Raw genomic sequence first — 6,460 nt, forward strand, 5'->3', positions numbered from 1 at the left:
AGTAAACCACTTTAAAGCCATGATTAATGTGATGCTTATTATGCAGGGCCTGTTAAGGAATAGCGACGTTTGCCTGCTTTAGTGCATTGAAGAGAATGAGTAATCGGTATAAATACACTGAATTTAATTTAAAGCAAAGTGGGTAATTTCTCCTTAGAGGTTTTTGACAAAGTCTCTTAGTGTGGCTGTTCTAAAGATTATTTCTTACAAGCTTTACACAAACAGTGTAATGCAGGATGTCATTTTACACCAACATGTACTGATTTGGCGGGAAGGGCTGATGGTATACATGCATTGTTGGCTTTGTGTGTGATTGGGGGTCAGTGGGGGCGGGGGGGGGGGGGGGGGGTTGGGTAAAGTAAATAGCAAGTCAGTTTAATGCACATTCACAGATGTGCACATGTATGCAAACTAACAAAGGTTAAGTGAATAAGTCTGGTACTCTGAACGGTGAAGCTACTTAATGAGATGTGGATCATTGGAGCCATGAGAGCAGGCGTGCTGAGGTGAAGCGCTTTGCGTCACCACCGCTAACATGCCGTGTTGCAGGTTCAACATATGTGCACACACAGAAACCTAAAGAAACGTTTCTAAAAAGTATGGAAGGTAAAGTCTGGCAAATAAAAGAGGTAGAAAGAGAGAGCTTGAGTAGGTACAGTAGGAGAGAAGGGAGGTGGAGAAATGTAGAGGTGTAAGAGAAATGTTGACTGAGGATGATAAGAAACTTATTTGCAACAGGTTGCATAGAAAAGAAGCTTTGATGTGAAGAAACAAATCAGAGTTAGTAAGTAGTTTTCAGAGCACTGTTAGAAAAAAATGGGGATATTTTTTGTATTATTTTGGTGGATGCAATTAAACAACAAAAACGTATGGAATCAAAAGTAATTTTAATCTTACCGAGGAACTGAAAAGTAACCACTACTTAATACTTACTTGTTCATTTTAAAATATATGTATTTGCACTTCAGATCTGGCTCACATGCTGTGAAGGAGAAATAGGACATTTTTTTACTAACTAAATACACCAATGAATAATCAGGGATGTAGAACTTCAGAACAAAATAAAAGTGGTCAGGATTGAAATAGAAGGGAAGTTAAATAAATGTATGTTTAAGATGTTTGTTAAGTAAACAAAGATAAGTAATCATAAAGTTATCAAATTGAATTGCATTTAAACATAAAACGGGACGTTTTAGCATCTATATGAATTCACATTGCTTCATTATCTGCATCTGAAATTATATTTTAAAACTAACTCAAATTGACTAATTGACCAAATCTTCTCGCTCTGCAAATGCTAAAATTGAAGATAACATTTACAATTTTCTTTGACCGATCTGAATATTTAATGAAATGGAATTCAAATTGTAAGTATTCTATAGTGGTTACAGGTCACAATTTGGTAATCATTTGTCTAGAAAATGTATATGGCTTCTCTTGCTTCCATACACCACAACCTGCATAATGTTCATATAAAATCAACAGCGTCTGTTGGTTTATGTAATGACTGGAGTGGTGAATTACACAGAGAGGAAGTTTAGCCTCTCTTCAGTCACACTTAAAGCCATATACAACTCGACAACGCTGTTACACTGCACAAACTTTATTGTGTTGGGTTTAAAAAGAGAGCTTCCTTCCTTACATCGAATTGATATTTTTGTATTTGTGCAGCTTTATTTAATTTGATAAGAATATACAAACTTGAAGAACAGGTGCAAACAATTTCTAACAAAGATTCTGGGAGATTTTAAGTTAGTTGTAAAGTGAAGTAAAGATCCCCTTTAAAATCCGCTGTGGAGCTGGTGTCAGAGCCGACATCATCTCACAGAGCACAATCTTCCCTTCTCCATGTCACCATTACATCAGCAGTGGTGGAAGAGATACTCAAGTAAAAACACCAGTACAACAGAAGTCATGTTTTTAAAATCCTACTCAAGAATAAGTTCTGTATTGTCAGACTTGAGTTAACAGTTACTTCCACCACTGCATGTTGTTGAAAGGTATTTAGGACATATATCAATAATCTGTGCCTTGGACCTCCACATGGTCTGACACCAGTCGCTGCAGGATGAACAGTAGTTTAGGCTCTGATATCCACATTTTTGTACTTTTAAAGTGACGGAAGTGGCTAAGGGTTGTTCACATTTGAATATTTTGGTTTAAGAGCTGTATATTTGGAGCACAAACCCTCAGCCACAGCTCTGCACTCCACGTACCCAGTTTAATGTAAATCCAGTCACTAAATTCACTCATTCAAATCCCTTTAGCTGTTTTAGTTTGAAAGACGATGCTGTTGAGTTACAAACTACTTTATGATGCTGTTTAAAAAAAAAAACAATGAAAAAAACAAGGGCAGAGCCCAGATGTATTTCCTCCTGCACTCCTTTTCTTCTATGATGACTGGAGTCTCCGGGTTGGTCGGCTTCCGTCTTACTGCACCACACCTGACTCAGCCTAACCTAGCTCACTGAGGGACAGGGCCAGGAGCTCGTCCTCAGGCTTCAGGTTGAGTGGATGGGTGGAGGAGCACGTAGAGCGATTGTAAACTAACCAAAGTGTGAAATACCCTGTATACTTGTGTTTTTGGTTTGATTTCTTTAATCCGTAACTGCCTGGACTTTGTCAAATCCGTGCTTAAAAAACCCTAATGAAATGATTTGAAGTGACTTTTATTTGGTGATGTCACTGAATGTCCTCTGTACTTTAAATGTACACCCTGGGCTGCATTTCCCTTTCTTTACACGCTTGAGTAACTGCAAGTAAAATACTCTAAGAGATTGTTAGCGGCATAAGCTGGCCTTTGTCGCCACTTGGAGACATTGATTCTCAGAAGAGAAATACAGTGCACCTCTGTTGTCGCAGATCATGTACAGTGGTTCCCTCACTCAGAAAAATTGTTGTATTTGTATTTTGCAGGAAAAGACAACTTTAAATATAGAGGCTCTGTTACAAATGTCTCTGTGTGGTTTGTTATCATTGCTTCCTCACTTTCTACTGCACATTAGTTTTTGTTTCATGCCAAAGATTTCAGCAGGAAAACACAAATATATATATATTAAAAATATGTAAATGACAAGAGCTTACACGTGTTAATTTAATTAATTTATTGACATGAACATATTATACATCAGCTCAAAATATACTGAAAGTGTTTGATTCTATGTGTTGACGCAGTTCAAACCCTTGTTTTTTTTAAAGTTCCTGACAGTAAGGAAATTTGAAGTAATACTTCTAGGTTCCAGGTTGAAATACTCACAGCTATAGCGATCCACTGTCAGACTCAGCAACTCTGGATTGTCTGATCCTTCAGCTGGAGTCTGCTCACCATTCCCAACACCAGATTGCAGACATTCAGCCCCCACCCTCCAGAATGCTCTGCCAATTGATATTTGCAATTGGGGGTGTCTCTACCCCTGTGGCTGAGGTCCTCCAACCAGAAGGTTGGCAGTTAAATCCCAGTCTTCCCCATCTGCATGCCGAAGTGTCTTTGTGCAAAAGGCTAATCCCCGAAATTGCCCCGAAATAAAAAGCATTTACCATTCCAAAAACAACTAAAAACTTTAAATGACCTTACCAAATGAACTGTGTCCAAAAATCCCTTCCATTTCTGTGCACTGCTTTGTCTTTGTCCTCATAAATATGTAAAGATACCTTCTGTCCCTTGAAAGGCACTATACAATTATAAGTTCATATGATCATTAAATATGCTCGTTCTCGGTTTGCTCTTAGGGAAGAATAAACCTAATTGTATCAGTCTACGCCTGTTTGGTCAATGGTTAGTTTATGCCTTGACTGATTCATTATTTTTGCGGCTTTCTAAGAACCCTGTAGGAGAAACTACATTGGCCCTGAGGTTATGTGAAAACATGCCACGCTCTTCAGCCAGCGTATGGTTTGTCCATTCTGGGCTACTGTAGAAACATAATGGTGAAACATGGCAGACCCTGTGGAGGAAGACCTGCTCCTAATGTAGATGTTAATTCAAATGATTATACAATAATGAAAACTTCATGAATGTTAAATCCTAAACACTGGACCTTTGAATATTATGACAGAGAAGAACACAGGCTTTCTCTACATTACGCAGAGAACATCTCATGGGACAAAGCTTTTTTTATTCACAATGTGTCAAACTATCGCAAAATATAATAAGGAAATAATTTGGAGCGTATCACTCAATTGTGAATTCAAGGATGGATGTCTAAATGTACATTTTTTTAAAAGTATATAGCATCAGTAGAAATAATCTTTTTATTATGTCATCATTTTAGAAAATGTGTCACATTTTTTGTTAAAAATTAACCTTGTGTAGTCCATAGAAGAGGTCAAATGCAAAATACAACCAAGGGAAGTACATTACAAATGAACCAGTCCTATACATGAGAATGAGGGACTGTTATGTTTTCATAACCAGTATCAGATATGAACTAGTGAACCACAGATAACTATTATAATCACGACTAATATTCATTGTTAAACCCAGTGACAATGTGTCTAAATGACTTACTCAGCTTCAGTGGACACACACTGATGCTGACTCTGTCAAATGTTAACACCGCAGCGACTAAGGAGTCACCTCACCTCCTACTTCTGGGACTTTGTGGTGTTTAATGATGTAAGGGGGGTAAACTTCAATACCAGGGTTTAAAGGATAAAGGAATTTCTTAACGTTACCGACCACATAATGATCAAGTCTGTTACAGCTACAGACAAACAGCCAGGGGGCAGCACAGACTCCTCATCACTTTCTTCTTATTCGTGTACAGCTGAAAGAGTTAAAATACCAATTCGCCCAATTCAATAGGTTTGAACCTAATAATTATATAGAGTTTCGCTTTATCTGACAATTCTGGTCTCCATCAATCATTTTTTCTGTAAAATGTAAGTTTCCTTCACAATATACTTAACCATCACTGAGGAAAGCAGCAAAACCTCACACACAAAATGCTTGTGACGCTCTGTTAAAAAGTAGATTCAAACTATTATTCAACAAATGAAATAGATTCCTGCTCATTTTCAGTTGATAGGCCAATGATTTCAGGTCGGTAGTAACATCTGTCATCATTAAAAGTCTGTTTTATATAGTAATTGTCAATATCTGTAAAAGTGAGGAAGTGAATAAAATATGTTGTTTCTGTGGCGATGGAGATCACAGTTTGTCTTCGCCTGGAGCTCAACTTTGGGGAACTTTGACCCCCGTACTCGCTTTGTATTTGCACAGGTGTGACTGGGCTCCTAATCCATCTGATAAAATAGTGAGAGGTAAGTGAAGTCATTCACACTGTGGGCTTCATACAGATTCTCTAACTTCTTCAAAGTTTAGTCCTCACACATTTCTCCATTCACACTTAACCTCTAAACTCTCAGTACTTTTACGAGGCTTCCTTAAAACGACCAGTCCATTTACAGCCTGTCTCGTGTCCACATTGCATCTCATCTTATTTTTAACCTGACATGTGGGCCTGGTGTAGAGACGTGTATCCAGCGTCCACAGTGAGGTGGGCTTGTTCTGTCCAGTCAGTCCCCAGGTGTCTGAGATAACTAACATGAGGACTGGGGAGAGGACTGCTTCATGTGTTTATTCACAACTCAACTGCACTTGTGTAAAGTAATTGCTGTTAAGCTGTAGTAATAGTCCACACTGACATATAAAGCTTCTTTCCTATTTATTTTTTTCAAGTTTTTTTGAAAATATTTGATTTGAACAATCCTCAAAAGGCTGATACTGTTGAAACAAAACATTTTTTAGAACATAGACAGAGCAAATTAAATTCTGAACTGACTTGCGATAAAACAGCACTAACGCATTTTTTAATCTGCTTATTCATGTTAAAAACTAATGTCAATATAGAATTATAGCAACGGTAATGTGATGCATTGAGCTGCTCCGCAACCCTGAATGAAAGCATGTTGTGTCACACCCAATGAAAACGTCTCCACAGTTTATCCACACTGTTGTGTCGACTCACTGCTGACCTCGGACTTACAGTCGAAAAGCAAAGTTTTAGAGCACACACCGCTCATAAGTTCAGTGTCTCAGCTTCGGGACGGATGCTGGTGGATGGTGTTTATTTATGGCAGTCTAGGAAATGGCCATAGATTGTTTCATATGAACACTTGAAGCCATATGTGAGCACAGCAAATTAATTTGAGCAACTGTGCTCAATAACTTAATTAATGAGATGTGTGTGTGTGCGTTTCCATTTTAACCAGGCATGGGTTCAACAGTATGAAAATAAGGTTATTTTCATTTTGTTTTATAAGAAAGAGCCGATCCTCACACAGTGGCCAATGCTGAGCTGTGTTTAGAAGTCATCAAGGTCGCCCTGTGAGTTGGACGTCAGCCCAGATGCCTGCGAAGTACCTTGTTTGTGGTGTGTGCATGTCTGATGAATGTTCACGGGCATGTCTGATTCGCATGCAACTTGAACAAACAAGCAAAACCAACTAGTGCAGGCCA

This window comes from Pleuronectes platessa, chromosome 19 (assembly GCF_947347685.1).
Source record: "Pleuronectes platessa chromosome 19, fPlePla1.1, whole genome shotgun sequence".
Lineage (NCBI taxonomy): Eukaryota > Metazoa > Chordata > Actinopteri > Pleuronectiformes > Pleuronectidae > Pleuronectes > Pleuronectes platessa.